General features: G+C 46.8%; 1 protein-coding gene across 1 annotated transcript in view; it reads right to left on the bottom strand.

Annotated features, from left to right (window-relative positions):
• Nucleotides 1-26,953, bottom strand: part of LOC111944892 (uncharacterized) — a 246,714-nt gene that overhangs the window by 32,207 nt on the left and 187,554 nt on the right. The gene's annotated exons all lie outside the window — the stretch shown is intronic.

Genomic DNA, 26,953 nt, shown 5'->3' on the forward strand with positions numbered 1-26,953 from the left:
TACTGGCCAGAATTTGTCCAGTGTGCTCAGAAGGCATTGTCAAAGACATCTCCATGCTGCCAAGGTCTTACCTGCAGCAAGGAACAGAACCTGGTAAATCTGCTTGTCTCTCAAGTGTGGGACAGCTCAGGATTCATTTCCTTCACATTTTTGGATGTCTCCAAATCATCTGGCCACACTAATGAAAGGAGAAGAATCTTGCTTGCCTGAAAGCACAACCTACCCCCAATGAGAGCTGTCAGATAACAGTTCTCAGGAACATTTCTCTCCAAGAGTTTGCTAAAGGAAATACTCCGTGCTCAGGATTAGAATTGCACAGTTTAGAAGCTGATAGCCGAGATGAAGGAATAAGCTGCCTTTTGGAGCTGAGGCGGTAAAGCCCAAGGCTTCAGGAACAGGCCCAGTGCCCAGGCACTTGAGGGGAAAATGCATCATCTGCCTTCTGGCAGACCCCTCCTGCAACCTGCAGCTTTTAGGCATTTACAGCAGAGCTCTCCTGTCTAGACTGGCTTCCACTGCAAGATCTAAATGGCTTCTCCTTTCTTTGCTGCTGTTTTGTTTCTAGGGGTTTTGGAGAGGTTTCCAGAGCACTTGACATTGCAACAGGAGGAGAGGTAAATGTCAACAGCCCCTGCAGCCTCTGCTGCTCTCCAGGCCTTTCCCCACTGCTGACAGCTGTGGCTGGAGCTTTGAGTAGAGCTGTGCTGAAAAGGCACAAGAAGCACAGACTGGAGCCAGCCTGCAAATTGCACTTGGAACAGGCTTTGTGGACAAGGCAAATCGCCAGTGGCCACATGTCCTGTAACTGGCCCCCAAGGGAGCAGAGAAATGGGCTGTTGGAATGTCACTCCCTAATTACTCTGGTGATGAGGTCTAATCACAAGGCACTTTGGCACAGCTTGGCTGTGCCATTCCAAAATCACTTGCTCCATGTGTGTTGTGGTCTCATGCTATCAATTTTCTCAAATTACTCCTTTTCAATGTCATTTGAGGTGGCCATAAAGAAAATAAATGTGCAAGGAGTGAATAGGAAGATACTAACCATGAATGAAATCAGGATCATGGAGAGTAATAGGAGTCCCAGGATCGTGAATTACTTAGCCAGGTGAGTGGTCACGGTCCTATCCCTTGAATGTTTCTTTACATACTACAAGCATGAGAGCTTAAAACCCCACTTTGGTCAGTGGCAGGAAATAGAGTTGTTAATGATTATTTCTCTACTTATCTCCAATGGATGGGAAGAGACTGCATTTTGTCTGCATGAATCCACCCTGGCAAATGCAGACTGAAAATTGTTCAAAACCCTGCATCAGTCCTATCTTAAGAATTCAATACCTTCTAAGTTCATTGCCTCCACAGTTCTTTGGGCTTGAGTTTTTCAAGTTTCTTAAATGCTGATGAACCATCCAAGAGAGGATTGCCCTTGCATTGTTGCCCCTCTTTTCCATTGCTGTGCATGCCAGGAAGACTAGGTGCTTATTTCCAGAAATGCCATGCGTGACAGGTTTTTTATCTGGGCTCTTCCTAAACTGCCTTTCTCCTTGAGACAGCACAGACTGCAAACACTGCACAGCCTAGAGGCAATGTCTATGCCTTTACTTCTGCCCTTGTCTCCAAGGGACCCAGAAACAAGACTCAAGCAAAAAACCAACCTAGGCGTGCATGTTCACCTGCATGGCCTTGTTTCCTTTTTTCAGCTACCTTGTGCATGAGGAACTCTGGCTGGTGATGGAGTACATGGACGGAGGCACTCTGAGAGATCTCATCGACGAGATTCAAATGTCTGAAGGAGAGATTGCAGCTGTCAGTCGGGAGGTCAGGGATCCCATCTGTGCTTCCAAGGCCTTGAGCTGCATTGTCTGGGAAACAGGGGCTCAGAACGGGAGGGATTTCATGGGCCAAGCTTGGTTTCTGTGCTGCTGCTCGGCTATGGGCAAGCAAGAGCATCTCAAGGGAACTGTCTGCCAGTGCCCCTACACTCCCTGGACTCACTTCCTGTACTCTTATCCCCTGCTCTTGTATTCTAGCTCTGTCTCTTGCATTGGCATTTGCAGTTCTCCACTGAGAAAGGTGCTGCTCTGCTACTGTGGGAGCAGCAGGCTCTTGCTCTCAATGGCGCTGTGTTCTGCCATTCCTTCCCATTCCCCTGCAAAGGGAACCTTCCACAGCTGTTTCCTTTCTTGTGGGATGAACTCACAGCACTACTTTTTGCCCCCCTGGTTCTCTTTTCTCTCTCAGTGCCTGCAAGGACTGGATTTTCTTCACTCCAACCACGTGATTCATCGAGATGTCAAGAGCAACAACATCCTTCTCAGAACCGACGGCTCTGTCAAGCTGGGTCAGTGTATTCTTGCTCAGCTTCAGCCTTCCAGGAATGGGGGGTGTGGGGCTGCTTTCAGTGACTGCCAGCTCCCCAAAAATGCTGCTGCTGGCAGTGCAGGGGTCCCCCCTGCTGTGGGCTGAAGGCACAGTTGCAGGGTGCACACAGCTATGACAAGGAACCACAAGCAGCCCAGAGTGCTATTGCTCTGTGTGTGTCTGTGTGTGTTCCTTCCAGAGGGAGGGAGCTGCAATCTAAACCTTCAGGGGAGCAAAAGGCACTGCTGGAGGAAGTGTAAAAAATGGGGGATGTTTGAAGTAGCCAATTCATATTTCCTTCGCTAAAGCCCTAAGGAAACAGAGCAGGGAGTGTTGTCCAGGAAATTCAACTGCATATTCTCAAACTTCCACTGGGGAATTCTCTGGCTTGGTTTCCTAATTGAGAGTATCAAAATTAAAAGAGTATTTTGCTTTCTCCTCAGCTGATTTTGGCCTTTCTGCTCAGCTCACCCCTGAGCAAAATCAGCGGTGCTCGGTGACCGGGACTCCTTGGTGGATGGCACCTGAAGTGGTGAAGCGTCAACCATATGGCCCCAAAGTGGACGTGTGGTCTTTTGGAATTGTGGCAATTGAAATGGCCGAACAAAAAACTCCTTATGACAGTTTCACTGCTCGATCGGTAAGGAGCAAATACTCTCTGATCCCGCTGTCTTTCTCACCTGTCCCGTGTTCTCTGCTCACTGCACAAAATCCCATGGCCATCTGCTAGAAGTACTTCCACCAAGGCCCCTTCTACAAATGGCCCTGCAGCACATCAGCATCTGCTGGAGCTTTGGTTGCAGCACTGGGGGAACTCAAGCCTTACCTCGCTCAAACCATCTCCATTCTCAGGCAGCATTTTGCTTTGCCTTAGAAGTCGTTCCAGCTCTTTTGGCTGTGTAGATGGCCCCAAGAATAGGAAACAAGCATCTCAGAGCTGGTGTTATCTTTCCAGAAACGAAGCAAAGAAACTCAAAGCAAACCAAGTTTCTAAAACAGTGCTTTTGAGAGAAGTGCAGCCCCATTCTTCTCACAGGGAAACTTGCCTGAAACCTGGAGATGAGGCTGTAAAGCCAGAGTCTCTTCTGCTTCTTGTGCAGTGCTGCTGAGACACTCAGTGACCACCTTCTTTCCTAACCCAAGCCACTTTCTCCATATCACCAAGCTGGAGCCTGGTGACGGGGAGAGCCTGCCAAAACCTCCTGTTTGTTTCCTGGCACTTTCTGGGATGGGCACAGCGTTAATGCATTGACTTGAGAATCCAACCAGCACAGGGTTACCACAGGGATGACACTTCTGATTTCACCATGAATATTTTCCTTTTGCCACGTAAGGGAACCTGAAATTTTCAGAGTGCTGAGAGACAGAGCTGCAGGTGGCTCCTGTGTGCCCAAACAGGCATTTTCAACCCAATACATTTGTGGAGGCATCTTAATGTGTCTGTGTTGAACATGAGATTCCAAAGGTTTGTTTCCTTCCCTGAGGAACACCTGCTGCATTTCCTTTCTTTTCTTCCAATTACCATCATTTTCAAGAACAGGACAAAAAGCTGGACGAGTTTTGCTTTATGGCAGCTGTGCTTAAGGGACCAACAAGCACTGCAGAGATTCTTTTCTTATAAGAATCCTTGGAATAGTAGAGTTAGTTAGAATAGCAAAATCCCTCTTCCAAAAAGGCTGCCAAGCTGCTGGGAATCCTCCGAGAAGGAAACATGTATTTGCTGATGTAGTTGCCACTAACTAGAGCAGGCAATGAAATCAGCTGCCAAGGCAAGATCTGCTGGATGTTGGCAAAGCTGTGGCTTTCGGGCTTGGGTTTTTTCATGATACAGGAAAGTCGTCATCCAAATGCTACAGGAAAGTCATCTCTGCCTCTCTGCCAGGGCAAAAACTGCCACTGCAGAGTGGAGCTGGAACAATGGGCTCTGGGAGAGCAGTTCCAGATGGGAAAGAAGCAGGTGGAGCCTTGTGTTTCCTTTTTCTCCAGGCTAAATTCCACATAGCCACAGAAGGGAGCCCACAGCTGCGGCAGCCCGAGCAATTCTCGCCTTTGCTGCGTGACTTCCTGAGCTGCTGCCTGCAGAAAGGCGAGGCGCAGCGCTGGTCTGCCAAGGAGCTGCTGCAGGTAAAATGGCAAAAGGGCTGCAGGTGAAACAGTGTCCCAGGGATGGGCTCCTCCTCCACTGAAATCCAAGGCATCAGATGAGCCCCCATCCTCCTCCCTTCCAACCTTGGTGCTGTTCAGCTGACAGTGGGGACGAATCCTAGACTGGGCTGGGCTGGCAGGGAGTGCTGGGTTTTAGCGCTGGCTAAAATCACCAGGGCACTTACTCATTTCTTGCTGGGAGCTATGGATTAGGAGAAGGGCAAAACAGGCTTCAAACTTCAAAGAAATAACAAATTTTATTATCAGGCCCACAAGAATAAGAAAGGTCTCATCTGTGCAGTGAAAGGGTTCAATCTCACCCAGGTCATGGCAGTCACGGTGTTGGATTTCAGGCTGTGCTGGGCCCCTCGCTCTGCCCGGGAGCCGCTGGGAGGGGAGGCTCGGCCTGGAGCCGTCGCTGCACGCCGGGGAGAGGGTTTAGTGTGGGCAAGATGTCAGCAGCCGTGGCCTGGCCGCAGCCTCCATCCCCCGCCCGGGAGCCGCTGGGCTCTGGCCCGGCCTCCCCCAGGAGCACAGGCCGTGGGCGAGCAGGGCCGGCCTCACCAGAGCTCCGTTACCTTCGGGCTCCGGAAGCAAAGAGGGCCAGTGCCCGGGCTGGTGGTTTTCAAAATGTGCATCATCACAGAAGCACATCTCATTTCTAAATGGTGCAAAATGTTGTCAGTTCTCAGAACTAGCCAGCCATTGGCCTGTCTCAGGCACAGAGGAAGCTCCCAGCAGCTTCTCTCAAAGAAATCACTTCCGTGCGGGGTTTCTTACTTCTTTCCCTAAATGTCAATTCATCTCAAACTAACACACAAGGACATGGAAAGGTCATCTAGTCTGTGTCCTGCAATGAGCAGGGACATCTTTCAAGAGATCAGGATACTCACACCTCAGATATTTCCAGGGATGGGCCTCCTACCAGCTCTTGGGGCAACCTGTGCCACTCTTGCCCCATGCTCCTGACCTACTCTGACTCAATCCCCTTTCCATTTAAAAAGTCTTTTGAAGCTCTTAGCTTGGAAAATCATGCTTTCTTGTTATTTTCTTTTCCTTTCTGCAGCATCAATTTATAACATCGGCCATGCCTGGGTCCAGCCTGGCACCTCTCATCGTTGCAGTAAAGAAGTGGAAGGAGGAGGCAGGAATGCAACAATTAATTTAGAACTGTCTTCTCCATGACCAACTTAGAGTAGGATTATAGAGTAGGATTGCAGAGTAGGATTGTAGAGTAGGATTATAGAGTAGGATTGTAGAGCAGGATGGTAGTGTAGGTTTGTAGTGTAGGATTGTAGAGTAGGATTTTAAATAAAATTTCTAAAATCTCAACTCCTTTGGAACATTTCTCTCCTTCTGACCCTGTGAGAAAGCTCAACATTTCCTTCTGAATTGTCAGTTTTTTCTTAGAGGTGGAAAGTGACATTAATGGCTTCTTTGGTACAGTTTGTAAGGGGGGAAGGCTCCTCTTCATTCATCCTCTCCAGACCACACTGCCTTTGGAATATGGCCAACTGGCCAAGTTTTGCCCAGCTCTGGCATTTCTATCTGAGGCAGAAACAGCAATGGCATTTGCAGGAAAAACCAAAGGAGGAGCAGTGCAACGCAAACATCCTGTGCAAATGCAGGCTGTGCAGATGTGACTCGAGAGTATTTGGGTTCCTGCCACTTGGATTTGTATCCCTAAGAGCAATCTCTTTGGCTGGAGGAGAGTCTGGCTGAAGAGAGAAAGCAGAAAGAGTAGTGAGGGTGCTGTGCAAGGTCTCCTGTGGTGCAGAGCTGTCAGCGCCTGTGAGGTGAGAGCAGGCCCGGCCTTGGCCAGGCTGGAGCCCCAGCAGAGCCCTGGCAGAGCCCGGAGAAGCCTGAGCCTCGGCAGAGGCAGGCTGGAAGGAGGCCCTTGGAGCTGCAAGAGGCAGCAGCCTGGCCCTGGCTGCCTCTTGCTGGCACCAGGCAAATCCTCCACTCTCAGAGCCAAGCTGGCAGCTGGCTGCTCCTGAGGGGAAGCGGCGCCGTGCTGGGCACAGCACACACTGGTGCCATGGGCTGTCTGGAGTCTGCACAGGACGAGAGAAAGGCAAAGAGCAGCCCAGGGCTGCTGCCCTGCCTGACCATTGCTGCTCTTCTGCCGCCTGCCCTGGAACTCCTGGCAATGGTCAGCAGTGTGTGCAGCACTCTGGGCACAGGGGGAGGGAGCCGGGCTGCTCCGCAGGCTCCAGCACAGGGCAGTGTCCTTCAGGCACGGCATTTCTGCCAGGGGAACCGAGGCCAGCGTGAGGCACTGACAGCAAGTCAGGGCACATCTGCACGAGCCACTGCCTCACACAGCTCTGGGACCAAGCGCCTGCAATCCTGGAGCTCTGCGCTGAGCCACAGCAAAGGTGTGAAATGCAGAGGGTTTTGCAGAAATATTCAGGGGCACCAGGCCAGCCTGCTTGGCGCTCTCTGGGGCACAGCAAGCACTGTGCAATGCAGCTCGGAGCTGCTGGCAGAGAGGGACTATGGGCATGTGCCTGAGGCTTGTTCTTGAGTAGTGATTTGGGAGGGAGCAGAAGGGTCTCAGTAGGCAATTGGTGTTTTCTTCATGAATTGCTGAATGAAAGACACAATGTGGCCTCACACAGCAAGAGAACTTGCAGAACTTACTGACCATAAGTTTGTGTTGAATTCCCAGAAAAGGGAAGTGTTGAAGTGTAACAAAAAGGCCTTTTGAATTCAGGTAGCTCCTGAGCCTTCATCAAAAACAACCACCAGGAGGCTGACAACTACCTCATGTAGAGCCCTGCTGCAAGGGCTTCCACAATCATGGAATTAGAAAATATAAAGCTTAGGAAAGTAGAATGTGCCCATTAAGTTTAAAAAGTTTAAAAGCTTGTCCTGTGCAAAGAATGGACAAGTGAGTTTGTGGTGGAGCTTCCCCCTCACTCCTGGTGTTGAATAAACGAATCCCTGCTCTGCAGGCCCTACACTATGGAGTACTGTTTTCTTGACTACTATTTGTGCATCATAATCACACTATGCTTTTCACTGTCTTCTTAGAACCTTCCAGGCATAAAGTGAGTAAGACAGTGAGTTGTGTATTGATAGGGCCGAAGAAACATTTCCAAATGCCATCCTGGGAAAGGAAAGGACGTGCAACAGCGCTGGGGAAGAGCGTCCCTCGCACAGCCCTCAGAGCTGCCACCGTGCACAAGATGGCGGCCGGGGCTGAGGCTGTGCCACCATGCACAAGATGGCGGCCGGGGCTGAGGCTGTGCCACCGTGCACAAGATGGCGGCCGGGGCTGAGGCCCTGGAGCTCTGCAGCCTCTGCCAGCCCAGCCCCAGCCCCGGAGCAGCGCAGGGCGGGCAGAGCCCCCTTCCAGCTGTCTGCTTCAATGGACATTGACAGACACCCGGGCCACGCACACAGGCTGACACCTTTGCTCTGTGCACACAAACACGTACCACACACTTGGGAACCTCGGCTGGCAGCATTTTCAGGTGGAAATACAAAGAAACTCCAGGGTTTGAAGGTTTTCAAATAGAATATTTCATTTGCCAATAAAAGGACCAAAAGCAGAAAGGGCCATCCCAGCCTGTTTCTTCCATGCAGGAATAGTGTCACAGTGACTGTGAGCTGATGAAGACGGAGATGGGATTTAATCCAAAGCAGATTGTGCAGTGGGTGCTCACCTGTGATATGTATCCCTCACAGTACCTATTTATTTGGAACACTAGGAAGATTATGAGGCTGGGCAAGATATTAACCCTTTCAATACACGGATGAGACCTACAAACCTTGTTCATCTCTCCAGGGACAGAAAAGGACAGAGTAATAACACACAAAAAAAACAACAAAAAAACATCAAAGTCAGTAAAAAAAAGAAGTCAAACATTAGATAGAAAAGTAATGAAAAAATGGTAATTGAAACAAAAATATTCTTATAGTAAAGCCATAGAAATAAACAATGATATACAAAATAACTCCTTTAATTAATGAAAAAAGTATAAAAATATATTAAAACTGTAAATCTAAACAAAAGCATCCATTAAAGAAACCAAACACATGTTAAAGTAACTGTTATCCCATAAAAGTTTGAACAGAAAAACAAATAAAAACAATAAAATGCCCTTTGCCCCCAGGGAGAGAAGAAAACTTCTGTTTCCAACGATGATCACAAAAACAAATGAAGAGAATCTTTGCCTTCAAACAACTCATCCTTAAAATAAAACCCCATGAATTCATAATCCATTGACACACCTCTAGGAGGGCTGTAAAAATCAGGAAAATGTCACGACAGAAAAATTTCTTCCCAGGCGGCTGCTATTTGTAAAAATGAAAAAGCACAAAAAAATCCATTCCTTGTAAAAAAGCCTCCATGACATAACAGGAAAAAACTTCTCTCCCTACAAAAACTAATACAAAACTATTGTGTAATTAATACTGTGTTAACATCCCAAGTTCTATCTCTACAGTGTCAGGAAAAAAAAAAAAGGAGAGGAAAGGCGTTCTGAAAGTTTTATTAGAGTTTCTCATTCTTGTAGTCCTGTTAATAAAGTTCCTTTATTCCTTCTAAGTTTTAAGCCTATTTTGCCCTTCTCCTAATCCATATCTCACAGTGAGAAATGAGTAAGTGCCCTGGAGATTTCAGCCAGCGCTAAACCCACCACATTATTTAGTGCATTAGCCAAAAAACTCAAATTAGCGAATCTCAGCCACTGCACCAGGCTGAAGCTGAGGATCCCCAGCCAAGCTCAGAGGGAGGAGAACACAGCATTTGTGGGATCCTTTCCAGCCTGACTTGCTTTAGCTGGAGCCTGGGGGAGGAGAGAGCAGGAGAAGGGTTGGCTGAGTCCTCTCCCCTCTGCCTTGCCCTTCTCTGCTGGATCCTCAGTTCATCCCACACCCACCCCAAGACTCCATCCCCACCCTACTGGGGCTGACGGGATTAAAGGAGATAAAGAGGAGATTAAAAAGATAGAGAGGAGAGAAAAAGACAAGTTTACATGCAGCTTAAATATTAACGAAATACCTGTGTTAGTGACTGCTGAGAGTTGAAAGGGAGCTGAAGGGTTTGGGAAGGGCCAGGAGCCCGTGAAGGGCTCAGGAGCTGCTGCTGCCGGGAGGGAGGAAATGCACCAATGGCTCCCAGCAGAGTCTGTGCTTTGAGGCTCTTTCCCAAACAGCTGCAGGAGGGAAAGCAGCTGAGTTTGGAGGAAGAGTTTTCTGCTGAGGTTTCCTGTTTGGAGCTGTCACAAGCTTGAGCTGCTCAAGGGAAACGCGGCTCTGCTTCCAGCAGGGCCCAACTGCCCGGGAGCACAACTTGGTTCCCTGGCCCTGAGCCAACGGGCAGCAGCAGCTTCTGTTCCCTCCTGGCTCTTGTGTCATTTCCAGCAGCACAAGACACACCAAGAAAAGCTCCTCCAGAACATGCCATGAGAAACACAACCTGATTTCATGGCATGAAGGAGCTCTGACAGTCCCACGGGCTCAGGTTTGTTTGTCAGTGAACAGAGCAGGGAAAAGCACAGACACATTCCCTGCACAGGGAATTCACAGGAGGAAAGTGCAGCGCTGGAGGATGTGCTTGGATACAACGTTCCCACGGCAGTTTTGGGGATAAAATCGTCAGCAGAGAGAAAAGAAAAAGTGCTACCAAGGGTGGGCTGGGGAGGGCTGGTGCTTCCCGGGAGGCTCCCGAAGCTCAACAGTGTGGAAGAGTGGCTAGCTAACAAAGGTCGTGTTCCCATACAGCAATTAGCTGAGAAAGAATTAAACAACAGTAGAGTGTAGTTGGTATGAGATGTTGCAAAGTCAGAAAGACCTTAGTGATAACTGTGAACTGAGAACAGGACACTGTGATCAGAAGAATGTGAATTCAGCACAGATGAATGACCACAAGAAGGTGGAACTAGGTGGAGTTGTCCTTAAACGAAATACCCAATAATGAGCTTGCTTTTGTACTATGTAGGAGCCTAATTATTGATGTTATATAGGGAGTTTGGAGTTGCCAATAAATGAGACTTGCTGATCATTCATATTGAGTGCTGCTTGTCTCCCGCCGAACTCATCAAATGGCGCCCGAACAAATGGGACCCTTGGGACCTTTGGGACCTTTGGGACATTAAAAAGCGAAGGCCACGGGAGTCGGCGACAGGGGACGGGTCCTCCGCAGCAAGGACGGCGAAAAGCAACGGTGCCGCGCCCCAGGCGACCTCAGAGGAGAGTCCTGGCCGTAACGTGCTGCCGAACCTTGTAGGGCTGCAACAGCGCTGACGGTAAGATGGAAAGGCAAGCAGCACATGATTTATTTACCTGCTTTTTAGAAAAGCCACAGCTTAAGGGTTTTGATTTGCGCAAGGAGCTTCCTGGACTTCTTGCTTACGGGTATGCTCATTCCTTTACCTCCCACTGCTGGGCAAACACTCCTATCTATGCTGCCCATGGAAAGAGGGAGGGAGAGTCAGAGAGAAGGAAATAATAAGAAAGAAATTCCAGAGCAAACACTGAAACAACGAACAGAATCTGTTCAGTTACGGCAGGATGTGATATATCCTGAACTATTTGCTTCACTTTTGGAGTCACTCTTAACACTACAATCTTATTTAAGTTCCAACTTTGCTACCCTGGAGGAAAAGAATCCAAATTTAGATTGGTTTCCACCCAAACCAGGGGGACATGGGGAGCACTGAGGTGTGCGCAGAGAGCAGGGGCACCCCCGGGGCAGAAGCAGTGCAGGAAAAGTTCCAAGGCCACTCTGAACAATTACAGAAACAGCTGAGCAGGAACAGGTGGCTCAGACAGCTTCAAAAAGTGACAAAATAGCCAAAATTCACAAATTATATGGTACCTAGTTCGAAATTCATCACTGTAATTAGAAGTTGATAAGCTGCAATGGTCACCATTGTTAGCACCTGACCGTGAGAGACTTTTCGTGTAACATCGCCAGCTTTTGTAAAAATTGTGCCCCTTTTTTCCTCTATCAGTGAACAAGAGAGATTGAGAGAAGTAACTGTATGTGTTAAAGTTAACTTTGTGAGGTGTTTTTTTGTTGTTTTTTTTCTGCGAGAGCATGTGGAGAATGTGAAGAAAGATAACAGCAGCAGAGAGCAGCAGCAGGGCGGGCAGTCCACCCCCCCCTCCCTCTCTAAGAAAAAGCACCGGGATAGTACCAGTTTGTTAAAAAGTCATGATTCATGGGTTTTTAAAAATGTTTTTATATACCCTGTTAGAGTTAATTTTGTGTTTTAAGTAATTATGAGTTTATGCAGTTGCAGTTTTTTAGAGTTTTCCTGGAGAAATTATTGTGATTCTTTGAAAGTTTAAAAAGGCCCCTTTTCAAGAAAAAAGGTGTTTAAGGTGAATATTAACAGAAGTTACCTTGCAATAATTAGCCTTAAAACCTAAGGTTAAAATATGGTATAATTTACAGCTACTAAGAAAACCTTCCAATTGATGTTATCTACAAAAGATATTTATGGTTTGAAAAAATTAATTAGTTAAGAGAACTTTACTGTACAAGACAAAGTTAAGTTAAAGTATATATTACCCATTTGCTTGTTTTTTCCACAATTCTAATAAGGTAATTTCAATGTGAGTCCTTTTGTTATATAAAACACATATAACTGCATATATACCAATTTGGATTTTGGATTTTAGTTTAAGAATTAGACTTAATGTTTCTGAAAAGTGCTACAAAAGCTGAATGGCAACTTGCCAAATCCTGTGTTGTTGTGGTTTTTCTCTAGAAAAACTGCACTTTAAAATCCTAACCAATTTGAACAAATACTAGGCAAATTCCTGTTTTGAATGAGTATTTTTAGTACCATTTGCAGTTATTGTGGGTTATTCTCAAAGCTAGATGACATAGAATTGTGATATACTTGTTACATTTTTATAATCTTCATAGTGAATCCATGTTACTATTATATTGTGTTTAAAAGGTATATATCAAACTTTTAGTTGCCTCTTTGTAGTATCAGAATAAGATTAAGTTATGTTTTTATTTAATATAGATTAAGTGTTAATAGAATTAAGAAAAGTCAAGTTTTATTATGTTTAGGCTTGAATGTTTTTAAGTTAAGTTTTATAACTTAGATATTCTTTTAAGGTTAAGTTTTGTTATTTCCTTTTGTTATAATTAATTTTATTAATTTTAAATACTGTTTAATTTAAATTGTTTATGTTTTATTGGAGACACTTGTCTAAACTGCAAAGTATAGTTATTTTCCTAGAGAGATGAAGATAGCCACATCTGAAACAGCTGTGACAAAACGCTGATGAACACCTGCTTGTGGATAGAAGTGAATGCAGTCTGTGACACCCTTGACTTCATCGGGAGTTCTATTGGTTGTTACAATCTCTGCAGTTTTGTTTGTTATAGCTTTCTTATTTTTCAGTGTTTCCAGAATTTTAAGAAGATGTACCATTGCTGAGGATCAGCTGCCATGGGAGAGGCTTCAGATTAAACCAACTGCTGCATGGTTTAATTGGTCTGGTACCTGAGGCTTCTGATCATTTGCTTTGTACAAATGCATTTTAACAGTTTGCTGTGCTGTGAGCATCTCCTAGCTGCTGCTATTGAGAACCTTGTTTTAGAAATGAGTTAAGAGGCATCTTTCCAGTTTAAAGCCAGGCCCTGGCCAAGCCTTGACTTTACCTGGACAGAAAGTTTGCCAGCAGATCCAGATGTTTTCTGTCCCAAATCAGTATTTGAGTCACTTTTTGACTCAGCAATTTGACCCTATTAATATGACAGCTGGATCAATTTTGAAGTGAGCTTGGAGAATCATTTCCGGAGGTGGTTATCCAATCCTTCACTGATGATTTTTTGTTTCTGTTTGTTTGCTAACTATGGGATGCTGGTGCAGTGTTTTAGTAATTAATAGTAGTTTTATATTACATATCTTATTAATAATGTTTATGATTTAATTGATTTTTTAACTGCTATAGGTTCTTAATCCTTGTGTATATGGGTTTGTGTTGATGTTGATGTTTATAACAGAAGTACATCTCATTTTTATTTTTTTTTAAGAAAATGGGGAAAATTGATATCCTAAAAGCATTTTGATTAGTGTAATTCATTAACTTCAAGGGGAGAAGTGTCTGTGTTTTGTTGGCAGGTTCAAAAAGGTCACCTGTCCATCTGACCAGACTGTGCCTCTGAACACACGAGATCCAGTGAACAGAGAAGTCATCACACAGCCTTGGTACTCCAGACATGGATCAGAAGTGGAGCTGTCAGGACACAGTTGTGTCTGAGCACTACACAGACAGTTGCCAACAGAAATTTTATGTTGTTATTATGATGTTGTGTCTCTACCAATTTTTCAGTTTTCTTTTGTTTTAAGATTTAGAAGGATGTGAAGAACAACCTGAACATCAAAGCCCTCAGTCACTGATCAGCTGCCATCTGACATCAAGGGAGCAGTGAACGTTCCAAGACTGAATTGTGTTAAATCATAGTCTGTTTGTGAAGGAAATTCTGTAGAAGATCTAAGAAAAGTGTAGAGACTCCATCTAACTGTATATAAAGCAAATTGTAGTTGTGTGTTTACCCTTTCAGCAAATTGCTTTCACGCTTAGACTACATATATACCAGAGCATGTGTGTTAAAAGTAGTTAGATAATAGTTTAAGAGTTTAGCCTGTGTAGTAATTGTTATGTTAGTATAAAGTATAAGCATTTCCCCCTTCAAGAGCTAGTGTAAGCATCTTTGAAAGTCCATTTAACGTTCAAGTTTAGCTGTGAGTTTGCAAGTATGGTGTCATTTACATGGAACAAACTGCTTATGGTAATTGTGTTGTGTATAGTCCTGACCAACTGTCTGCTAACTAACATCCAAAAGTGACAGAACATATGGGTCACTCTGGCACACTGAACTGGCCAAAGGTCAATGTGTTTGAGCCTAGCCACACCTGGAGATCCTTTTCACACCTGTCTCATAGGAGTCCCTGAATGGGATCCTCCAGCATTTAAAGGTTTAATTAGTAATGAGACTCGACTGAATCAATTGGCAATGTTGCAAGAGTGCAATTGCACTGTTGGCTTCACATTAAGACAACTTGAAGCCTGCTGGCAAGCAAAAATTACCAAAGTTCTCAATATTACTATGCAGCCCTCAGAAGAATTAGATTTGTTAGGTTCCACCCATACCTCAGGTGGATGGATAATGTTTGAACCCCCAACAAAAAGTCATTCTAACAAAGTAATGCAGCACTGGGCTGCAGACAACCCTATAGCTGATCTCGTTACTCACACTGAGAGTAAAGCCTTTATTAGTGGTGCAATCTCACAGAACAAATACCAAAGTGATTACCTAGTTCCATATTCCTAATCTGTGGAGTTAGAGCATGGAATTAGATTCCTGCTAATCCACATAGAAAACCCTGTTATTTTGGGAAACTTACTTTGTTTCCATCCAAGCTTACATCAATTGTAGAATGTAGCTGATAAAATAAAAAACATCAGTCAAAGTGAAGCCTGAATGAATTAAAGCTTAGCAACTCTAAAAAGGCTCGCTTGTTAGACTAAGAAGGATTGAACTTAACATCCATGATGTTAAGTGAACTTTCAGCTGATGTGAGTAGTGTACGTCATGCAGTATTATAAAATCGAGCCACAATTGACTTTTTGCTCTTAGCACAAGGACATGGTTGTGGGGAGTTTGAAGGCATGTGCTGCTTGAATCTTACTGATCATTCAGTTTCCATCCATGGGCAACTGCAACAGCTACAGGATGGGTTACATGCCCTGAAAGAAGATAGTGACCCCATTGGAGGTTGGTTCTCCAGCTGGGGCATCACTGGATGGTTGAGGTCTCTTGTGCTGGAGGGGGGATGGACTTTACTTATAATGTTAATGGGGATGAAAGTCTAAGTTGTGTGTTATCTTGTCTTCATAAGAGTATAGAATGAGTCACATCCAAAGCCTGGTTTGTGCAAAAAGTGAAAGGGGGAATTGTTGCTATATTTTATATATTAGTAAAGGCCTGTCTGCACAAACCAGTCTTTGAAATAAGTCGTGATATTAAAGGCTAAAGTCCTTGAAACCCTCCTGCAGAAGAGAGAGTAAAGCAAAACAAAATCCTTGTGTCCAGGAGAAAAAATGTAAACCTGTGTGTGTTAGCCAATAGTAACTTGCTCTGCCCGCAGGCCCTGTAGAACCCTATAAAAGGTGTGCTAAAGATAGAAATAAACGGCATTCACGTTTACTTCTGTGAAGAGCGGTGAGTTGCTGGCGGTCCTCCAATAAAGTTCTACAAATGAAACATAACAAATGTCATTGGGGTGCAGAGGCATTGGTGAAATTGATGAAACAAAAATTAATCTCGGTACGGATGCTAACAATGGCAAAATCAGTAATGTCAAAATGTGAAATCTGCTTAAAAAACAACTCAGTGACTAGACGCAGGCATAGCTAGGGAAGATTAGAATAGGAACAGAATCAGGATGACACTTGGCAAAACCCTCTAGTAGAGTGAAATTTGGGTGGACCCTAGAGTCTTTGATTGGTCCTATAGCAAACTATCAGAAGAGAGAAATGTTGTACAAACTTACAGGTCCGGCAGATAAATTAGCAAGAGTGACCTGAGAAAGATTTAAAGAACTAAACGTACAATTACAATTTACTACTCCTGAAAGAGCATGGAGTGTGTGAGTTTTTTAAAGGGACGGATTGATCATTGCTGCATCCACACCGCAAATGTAACTGCACATGTAGAATATGACATCAATCAATTGCAACAAATAGAGCACAAAGCACAGGAAGAGCAAAAGGATTTGTCTCCAAGGTGGTTAGGCAAAATCTTCAAAGGGTTAGGGTGGAATGTGAGTTCATGGATTAAATCTATCATTGAGAGTGTGATCTTACTAACTGTATTCTTAGCAATTTGGTTAGTTGACAGCATCTTCAAGGGAGAAATACAGAAGAAAACGTCCTGGAACCAGAAAATAATAAAGGCACTGATGTGAGATCCTCACCCACCATCTTCTGGTTCTCCAGTTCATGACAACATCCAGGACAACGCTTACATCAATAAAGGATTCGAAGAACATCAAGTATAAACTCAGAAACAAAGGACTGTATCAAGTGAAAACATTTGCACTTCTAGTGAAGTGAAAATGCTTTCAAAGGGGGGAATGATAGTAAAAGGCTTTGAAATCATAGAAAATTCGGGGACTTAGAAAGAAAGTTAGGTTTGGCAAGCCTGGGAAAAGTAGGCTATGGAAAATGTTAGGCCTTGTGCTTGCTAAAGATCAGGTGAAACTGCACCTGTGTAGTCAGTAGATGATAAATGATACAATTGTTAGATGTGATTAGATATAATTATTGTTTAAAGAACATGAGGAACAATGTTAGGGGGCTGGGGGGGATCACAAGAAATCCATGCTTGGGTAACATCAATGTATACAATAGAACAATGTAAGTTTAACAATTAATATGTAAGTTATATAACGATAGAGTACAAAAACATGTTCAACTCAAAACCAAGTCGGGTCAGATTTGGGTATGTGTACCCATAAATCCCAAATCTCTACAATAAAGCACCTTCATATAATCATTCCCTGATTGTCTGTGTTCTTGAACGATAACAATTTCATCAGATTTTACTGGAATTTTGTGGGATTTTCTGTAAAATTTTGTGGGATATTGAGGAGATTTAGGGAATTTTGTGGAAATTTTTCTGGAATCTTGTGTATTTTTTTGGAATTTTGTGCAACTTTGTGGTGATTTTGTGGGATGTTTCAGGAATTTGGTGACATTTTTAAAAATTTTGTGGAATTTTTGTGGAATTTGGTCAGGTTTTGAGAAGTTTTAAAGAATTTTGTGGGTGTTTTCTGCCATTTTATGGAATTTTTCTGGAATGTTGTGGGATATTGATAAGAATTGAAAAATGTTGAAGGATATTTCTGGAATTGTGTGGAAATTGGAGGAGATTTTATGGGATGTTTCTGGAATTTGGTAACATTTTTAAGAATTTTGTGGAATTTTTGTGGAAATTTTTGGAATTTTGAGGATACTTGAAGAATTTTGTGGGATTTTTCTTAGATTGTGTGGAAATTTGTGGAGATTTTGTGGGATTGTTTCTGGAATTTGGTAGGGTTTTGAGAAGTTTTAGGGAATTTGGTGGGAGTTTTCTGCCATTTTGTGGGATTGTTCCTTAAATTTTGTGGGCTGTTTCTGGAATTACGTGGGGGTTTTGTGGAATTTGGAGGGATATTGAGGAGACAAGAAGAATTTTGAGTCAATTATCTTAGATTCTGTGGAACTTGGTAAAGATTTTGTGGGATATTTCAAATATTTGATATGGTTTTGAGAAGATTTAAGGATTTTTTTGTGACTTTTCTGCAATTTTGTGGGATTTGGCTGCAATTTTGTGGGATTTTTTCTGAATGTTGTGGGATTTTTCTGGAATTTTGAGGGATGTTGAAGAGACTTGAAGAATTTTGAAGGATATTTCTGGAATTGTGTAGAAATTGGAGGAGATTTTGTGGGATGTTTCTGGAATTTGGTAGAGTTTTGAGAAGTTTTAGGGAATTTTGTGGGAGTTTTCTGCCATTTTGTGGCATTTTTCTGCAATTTTGTGGGATTTTTTCGGAATGTTTTGGGATATTGATGAGACGTGAAGAATTTGGAAGGATATTTCTGAAATTGTGTGGATATTGGAGGAGATCTGTTGCCGCCTGTTAGTTTACTTTCATTAAGTATGTTTTTTCACATTCTTTGAGTTTAGAGTTGGTTTGTCCCAGTTACTCCCCCACTAACTATAGTTGTTCCCAGTTGCCTGTCATTGTAAACCTCTCCCCTCTTTCCAGATTGTTCCCCATCCATCACTTTGGTCCTACCCCCAAGCCCTATCAATCTATGTACACCACACCTTTTGTTCTGGTTCCTTCCCTGCTCATCATCCCTTACTCGATGCCCTATTGGTTGTATGGCTATCCTCCCTCCCCCAAGTCCCTACCATTGGATTTGAGTATTGTAACCCCTTCCCACAGCACCTCCCCTGCTGCCATATTATTGGCTGTTGTATGAGCCGCCCACGGGCTTTAAAACCTGGCGCACAGAGGTGCCCAGGGTCTCGGCTCGGACTTTCTCCTCGAGATCCCAGCCCCGTCCCTCATCGCCTTCTCCCTGCACCTGCTGGAATAAACTTGTTCCTGGGAAATTGGAGAACTCCGAGCACTCTCTCTCCCTTTACTGCACCTCGTGTCGCCCTGCACACTATAGAGCCCGAGCCCAAAGGAGCTCTAGAGGTTCCAGGTCGAGCCACACAGTGCTCACCTGGTTCCCCAGTCCTGCCGCTGACGCTTGGCACAAGCTAGCCGGGGCGTGAAGGGCCGAGCGGGCAGCGACACAGCTGGCGCCCAACATGGGGCCTCTCGCGAGGCGTAGAGACCCCCGGAGAGGTTGGTGGACCTATTTCACAAAGACCGTGAGCGGCAGCTGCTCTGGTAGTAGCAAACTCGTTTTTGCCGAGTTGCGCTCCCAGAGGTCGAGGCGGCAGCCGTCAGACGTGCAGACGGTCGCCTCGTGAGATGTGGACGTCGCCTGCAACAACTGTCCGGACTTGGGTGAGTGGTCCCTGTGTGTGGGAAAAGGGGGCGCCCAGTGTGTGAAAACTCCCTCGGGGGGAGTGTGTGTGTAGCCCGGTCCAGACCCGTATTTTTATTTTAGTTGATTTGTTGTTTGGTTGCAGAGGGCGGTGGGATTGCTGTGCCAGGGTTGACAAGATGGGAGCACGTCTTTCGGTACAGCAAAAGAGAGTTTTTTACCAAGTTGTGGGTACCCTTGAGGGGGGGAATAAGAAGTTTTCTCGTGGGAGGGTAAAGAAGTTTGTGAGATGGCTGTTCCTGCATTTCCCAAATGTAACCCCAGACAAAGCAAATTCTGTAGAATTCTGGAATGCGGTTGGGTCCAAATTAACGGAAATAGTTAATGGAGGTGATAATTCAGTGGAAAAATTTGTAACATTATTTATTTTACTTCGGTCTGCTGTAATAGAGGAAAAGAAAATGCAGAAGCAGCCGCCACACAATTCCTCAGTTTCCCCAGTTTCCCTATCCCCATGTTCCTCTCCCCCTGATCCCGAGTTGAGGGAGACCTGCAGAGCGACCTGCAGGGCAAGTTGTCCTGTTCAGGGATCCCGCAAGGGTAACAGGATCCCTGGCTCCCCATGTCTCTCCCAGAACCCTTGCCCTGGCAGCCCTGGCCAAGCTGCCAGAGTGTCTTCCCATTCCTCAGTTTCCTTAGTTATCAGCCCTCAGTTAAACGTTTCCCAGGTTACAAGTCCCCAGTTTTTACCCTCAGACCCCCATGCCTCAGTTTCCCCCAGTCTCCAAGGCTCCTCCATGTTCCCTGATTCCTCTTCTAACCCCCGTGCCTCAGTTTCCCCCAGTTTCCAATGCTCCCCTATATTCCCTGACCCCTCTTCTAACACTCAAAATGGCCTCCAAAAAGCACAAGATGGCGGGGACCGCATGGTCGGACGCCCCCCTTGTGCTCCTTCTTCCAAGAACCCCTTTCTTCCCTCAATGACCAACCCCTTCCTCCCTAGCCCCTCCCTCCCATCCTACCCTGACTCCTCCCATTTCCCCTTGGGTGGTTCCTCCTCCTCGGGGGCGTGTCTCCAAAGTGTGACCTCCCAAAACCCCACCCCTTCCGGCCGCTGCTCCTCCCTTCAGCCCTCCTCCTCAGTCGGTCCTCCAGCCCCGCCTCTTCCGGCTTCTGGTTCCCACGCCCCTCCTTCCGGTTCCCACGCCCCTCCTTCCGGTTCCCACGCCCCTCTTCCTGGTTCCCACGTCCCTCCTCCCAGCTCCCACACTGTCCCATCCGGTTCCCACGCTTCGGGGACAGGAAGTGACAGGCCTGAAGACCAGAACCCGGAACAGGTAGTGATTCCCTTTGCCGCACCGGTCAGTTTTAGAGGAAGGGGAGGGAGGTACCGAGAATGGGAACCCTTCTCCTTCCAGACAAAGAGGGAGCTGTGCAAAGCCCAGAAAGAGTTCGGCAGGAGAAGTGAATACTTCAAGGGTTTATTAAAAGCCACTTTCTCTGCGAACGAGATGGTCCCCCACGACTTAAAAGAGTTGTTTGCCTGCCTCCTTTCCCCAGCTGATTATAGGCTGTGGAAACAGAGGTGGAAGAAGTCGTTAGAGGCCATCCTTCCTGAGCTGTTGCGCAGCGAGGAGTCCGCGGTTGACGCGGATGAAAACCCCCTCTCGATAGATCACTTGTGCGGTGAAGGGAATTGGGGGAAGCCGGAAGAACAGGCAAGGGTTTTACCACAGTCTGTCTTAGCTAAGATCACGGAGGCCGCAGAGAAGGTATTTAACATCCTGCCGGGGGGGAACCCCTGACCAACTTCTCAAATATTAAACAGTTCCCCGATGAGCCATTTACCGTGTTTATTAACCGTTTACAGGAGCAAATAGAAAGACAAGTTGATAAACCTGAGCTACAAGAGCAGCTTGTCTTAGAAATGGCTAAGGCAAACTGTAATGACATCTGCAAACAGGTTATATTTAGTTTGCCCATGTATCCACCGCCAACCTTGGACGTCCTCATTGATGCATGTGAGAAGAAAGTTCCGTTAGTGGGGGCGTCCAGGGTACCACCACCACCACAGGCGGCCAGGAGAACACCAACAGTGGCAGTGACCCAACACCCGTCGGGCCAGTTCATCCTTCCACCAGCAAGAAATACTCAGTATTACCGATGTGGACAACTGGGTCACATGGCGAGGGACTGTCCCACCGCCCACCCACGCCAGGGGCTCGTGGGAAATGGATCTGGGGAGAGGGTACTGGAGGGAACAGCTAATAAAAAACAAAAAAACTGAGAGCGCGGCGCGAACCTGCCCCGCGCGATGCAAAAAATGGGGCAGGTATCGTGGAGGTGGGGGGAAAGAAACATCGGACGTGGCAAATTTACCGGACGCGACACCTTATCACCGTCAAAGACATCCTCTTCCGGTCCCAGCACTGGACGGTGGTAGCTGTGGACCCACTGGAGGAGAACCAGCCAGGGAATGGACGTGACTGTAAGTTCATCGCCATCGGGGACACTAGACACACACCCCCAGAGATTGAGATCTCCCCGATCACCTTCCCGGGTGGTCCGGAAGATCTCATCCTCTTAGCGCGCTGCATTCACCCACCATATTTTCTCCCAAAAGGGCAAATCATAGCTCAGTACATTCCTGTCCCAGAGGGAGTCCCGGTAGACGACCACGCACCAGGCGTCTACTGGGCAGAGGTGGTGGGTGAAAATAAACCCATCATCGACTGCAGCATCAAGCAGGGTGCGGAATCTGTCAACTTGAGGGGTCTGCTTGATACAGGGGCAGATGTGACAATCATCCCCCAAAGGAGATGGCCGTCACATTGGGAGTTGCAACCCGTGGCGGGGAAGGTTCAGGGTATAGGGGGTACTCAATTGGTGCAGGTATCTAAGAGCGTAGTACAAATTAAGAGACCGGATGGGCAATTGGCAAATTTACGCCCATTTGTTGCGGATTTTCAGGTTCCCTTGTGGGGGAGGGACCTTATGTCACAATGGGGGGTAAAGATTGAAATCCCGAAAACCCCTCGGGATTTTTAATAGCGGCCACTGTAGAGCGCCCCTTCCAGAAGCTTGATTGGACCACTGATGAAGCAATCTGGATTGATCAGTGGCTGCTTCGAAAAGACAAATTAAGGGCGCTCAACGAGCTCGTGGAGGAGCAGTTGTATAAGGGTAACATAGTAGAAACTACCAGCCCTTGGAATTCCCCGGTGTTTGTTATCCGAAAGCCGGGGAAAGACAAGTGGCGACTCCTCCACGACCTTCGTGCCATCAACAAAATCATTGTTGACATGGGGCCCCTTCAACCAGGGATGCCTACCCCGACTATGCTCCCCCAAAATTGGAATCTGGCCATAATCGACATCAAGGACTGTTTCTTTCAAATTCCCCTACATCCTGACGACGCCCCACGGTTTGCCTTCTCGGTGCCAACCCTCAACCGAGAAGCCCCAATGAGGAGGTTCCACTGGCGGGTTTTGCCACAAGGCATGAAGAATTCACCCACCATCTGCCAGTGGTACGTCTCCTCGTTGCTGTCTCCTGTGCGCAAAGAGATGGGGGAGGTCATCATCCATCACTACATGGATGATGTCCTAGTGTGCGCCCCCCATGACGATCTACTTACCCAATCACTTGACCGAGTGGTTAAGGTTTTAACATCTGCAGGCTTTCAACTCCAGGAGGATAAAGTTCAATGGATGCCACCCTGGAAGTATCTGGGTCTGCGGATTGCTGAGAGGACTGTTGTGCCTCAAAAATTGGCAATAAACAGCAATCCGAAAACCTTAGCGGACCTTCACTCGCTGTGTGGGACCTTAAACTGGGTCAGGCCTTGGCTGGGCCTTTCCACGGAAGACCTAGCCCCCCTCTTCACACTTTTGAAGGGGGAGAAAGAGCTGAGTTCTCCCAGGACTCTGACCCCAGAGGCGAGGAAAGCCCTAGAGAAAGTGGAGGATGCGCTTGTCGAAAGGCAAGCACATCGGTACGAACCGACCCTGCCTTTTGAATTCATCATACTCGGGAGAATGCCACACCTCAGTGGGCTGATTTTTCAGTGGGACCAGGGCTCTAAGGATCCCCTCTTAATCATAGAGTGGGTTTTCTTGAGCCATCAAAGGTCCAAAAGTATCACCCGGCCACAGGAGCTGATGGCTCAGCTCATCGGGAGAGCTCGAGCTCGGCTTCGGGAGATGGCTGGATGTGATTTTGCATGCGTTCGAGTACCAGTCAGCTTGTCTCGGGACAAAGCGTCTCCAGATAGGCTGACAAAAGAAACGTTTAATCAACTACTTCGGGAGAATGAGACCCTCCAGATTGCTTTAGATAGTTTTGAAGGCCAAGTTTCGGTCCATGCCCCTGCCCACAAATTTTTCAATTCTAAATTTGAACCGATTCCAAAAGAAATGCGGAGCAGAAAGCCCCTCAAAGCTTTGACTGTGTTCACAGACGCATCCGGGGCATCTCACAAGTCTGTAGTGACTTGGCGAGATCCCGAAACTCAGCAGTGGGAAGCAGATATTCAATATGTGGAAGGGTCTCCACAAGTTGCTGAGTTGGATGCAGTCGTCAGAGCCTTTGAGAGGTTTCCTGAACCTTTCAATTTAATCACTGATTCGGCCTATGTTGCAGGGGTAGTTGCCAGAGCAGAGCACGCTGCTCTGAAGGAGGTCTCAAACCCGAAATTGTTTGAGTTGCTTTCTAAGCTAATACATGCTGTTTCCCACAGAAAGCAACCATTTTTTGTAATGCATGTAAGGTCACATACGGATCTCCCTGGCCCGGTAGCCGAGGGAAACCAGGTAGCTGATTCCCTCGCTGCCCCTGTTTCCATGGCTCAGCTCCCAGATCTGTTCCAACAAGCTAAGCTGAGCCATCAGATGTTCCATCAAAATGTGCCTGGTCTGGTCCGCCAATTCCACCTGCGGCGAGATCAGGCTAGAGCAATTGTGGCCACATGCTCGCACTGCCAATCCACCGCAATGCCCTCCTTGGGATCGGGGGTCAACCCTCGAGGTCTGGGGAGCTGCGAAGTGTGGCAGATGGATGTAACACACGTCCCTGAGTTTGGCAGGTTTCGGTTCATACACCTTTCCATCGATACCTTCTCAGGTGCTGTCTTTGCTTCTGCCCACACAGGAGAGAAAGCCGAGCATGTCTGTAAGCACCTAATGCAGGCTTTTTCTGTACTGGGGGTCCCCAAAGAAATAAAAACAGACAATGGCCCAGCATACACCTCCAGGAAACTGGAGGAATTCCTGCAGGAGTGGGGAGTGGAACATAAGAGAGGCATCCCACACTCCCCCACCGGCCAAGCGATCGTTGAGGGAGCCCATCAGTCGCTCAAGCGTGTCCATTCTCATCAAAGGGAGACTGTGAAGGGCTGCACGCCACAAGAGCGGTTGTGCAAAGCCCTTTACACGCTAAACTTTCTCAATTGTTCCGAACAGGACCCTAACCCTCCAGTGGCCCGGCATTTCAAGACCAACAAGAACTACCAGTTGCAGCAGCGCCCTCCAGTGCTGGTCCGGGACCCTGAGACCCAGAAGATCTTGGGTCCTTTCGATCTGGTGACCTGGGGGCGGGGGTACGCTTGCATATCCTCGCCCCAGGGACTAAGGTGGATCCCACAAAGATGGGTGAAACCTTATGTCCCCAGACATCCAAGCAGGCCACCAGATAGGGTCGAGGATGTCAATGACGTCGTGTCCGGATGAGCCATCCCCCATCCCGACGAGGAGGAGGAAACAACCCAAGCCCCTTTTTGTTATGTCAACCTACCTTTCTTTTCAGTTAAAGTTATGTTTTTCGTATGTTTTGTTTTCAGAAAGAGCCATTGGAAAGATGACCACCCCGATCGTTGCACCAACCACTGCACTCCTGATGATGCTGGTGACCCAGATCAACATGTGGATCGTGCCCCAACCCAAACAAAATGTTTGGGTCATGTTGGCAAAGTCCCTCCAACGGGATGAGCTATGCCTATCCACAGGAGCAGCAGGAAATCCGATGACCACTTGCCTGGTGGGGATCCTGTTAAAGCCTAATGAATACCCGGATTCCCTGTTGAGTTTGTTCAGCGAAGCTAATAAAGGGAGGCCAGCTCAGCGAGTGGCCCGCTCTGCACTCACCTACAAGATTAAGAGGCCTGTCCAGAACCCTCTCCTACTATGGAGAGACTGGCTGGTCTTCTTGGAAAGGGCAACCGCTGAGCCCCAAGAATTTGATTTGTTAAACTCCTCCCCCGCACCCTATTGTATCCATTTCCGTTACTACCCCTCAGATCCTACTCCTTATTCTAATTTAATGCAGGACAACAAACAGTTTCAAGCAGCCTTCTGGTGCAAGAACATCGCCCATGTTAAGATGCCCTCAACCCTCAGTTCCTACCCTCTTAAGTTGCCTAAGGGCATATTTTTAGTTTGTGGGGACCGAGCGTGGGCTGGCATCCCCTCTCGCCTTCTCGGAGGGCTGTGCACTTTAGGCCGGTTGTCTTTGTTTGCGCCCAATACATCTCAAATTGAAAATTGGGAACGAAAGAATAATTCGGTCATTAAGAAGCGCAGTCTCGAAGATCTTGACCCTGATTGCGACTCTGAAATTTTTCATTGGAATAAACCAAAACGGGTTGCTGTGTCAGTATTTCTGCCATGGTTGGCTGCGGCACAAGCCCTTGGAGAATTAGGCCAATTAGAGTGTTGGGTGGTCAAGCAAGCCAATTTAACGTCAACCGCGCTGAGCGACCTCCTCGAAGACGAGGAGATAACCAGGCGAGCAACGCTACAAAATCGCGCTGCTATTGATTTCCTACTGCTCCTCCATAATCATGATTGTAAAGAATTTGAGGGACTTTGCTGCATGAATCTGACCACCAGGAGCACAGACATCAAGAAAACCATCACAGAAATGAAGGGCATGATCCACCAAATACGCCAAGAGACTAATGACTGGTTTTTTCGGGATGGGGGGTCTCCGGATGGCTCTCATCCATTTTAAAGACTGCTTTATGGATTGTTTTCGTGTTTTCATCGTTTTAATAGCGTTTGCAGTTTTAAGAAGATGTTTAGTTCAATCAGTTTTACATCTTGTATCCCCCTCCCCTCAAGTCAATTTTGTTAGCGCTCCTTCTCCTCCCTCTTCACCTCCTCCTTCTCCCGTACCCCAAGACTGGTTTGTTGAACCCTCTGCACCTCCTGCCGATGCAACCTCCTCTTTCTAAAAAAGAAAGGGGGAGATGTTGCCGCCTGTTAGTTTACCTTCATTAAGTATGTTTGTTCACCTTCGTTGAGTTTAGAGTTGGTTTGCCCCAGTTACTCCCCACTATCCCGATATGGTTTGTTCCCAGTTGCCTGTCATTGTAAACCTCTCCCCTCTTTCCAGATTGTTCCCCATCCATCACTTTGGTCCTACCCCCAAGCCCTATCAGTCTATGTACACCACACCTTTTGTTCTGGTTCCTTCCCTGCTCATCACCCCTTACTCGATGCCCTATTGGTTGTATAGCTATCCTCCCTCCCCTAAGTCCCTACCATTGGATTTGAGTATTGTAACCCCTTCCCACAACACCTCCCCTGCTGCCATATTATTGGTTGTTGTATGAGCCGCCCACGGGCTTTAAAACCTGGCACACAGAGGTGCCCAGGGTCTCGGCTCGGACTTTCTCCTCGAGATCCCAGCCCTGTCCCTCATCGCCTTCTCCCTGCGCCTGCTGGAATAAACTTGTTCCTGGGAAATTGGAAGACTCCGAGCACTCTCTCTCCCTTTACTACACCTCGTGTCGCCCTGCATACTATAGAGCCCGAGCCCAAAGGAGCTCTAGAGGTTCCAGGTCGAGCCACACAGTGCTCACCTGGTTCCCCACTCCTGCCGCTGACGCTTGGCACAAGCTAGCCGGGGCGTGAAGGGC

Source organism: Cyanistes caeruleus, unplaced genomic scaffold (assembly GCF_971803275.1).
Source record: "Cyanistes caeruleus unplaced genomic scaffold, bCyaCae1.hap1.1 HAP1_SCAFFOLD_127, whole genome shotgun sequence".
In the NCBI taxonomy this organism is placed as follows: Eukaryota; Metazoa; Chordata; class Aves; order Passeriformes; family Paridae; genus Cyanistes; species Cyanistes caeruleus.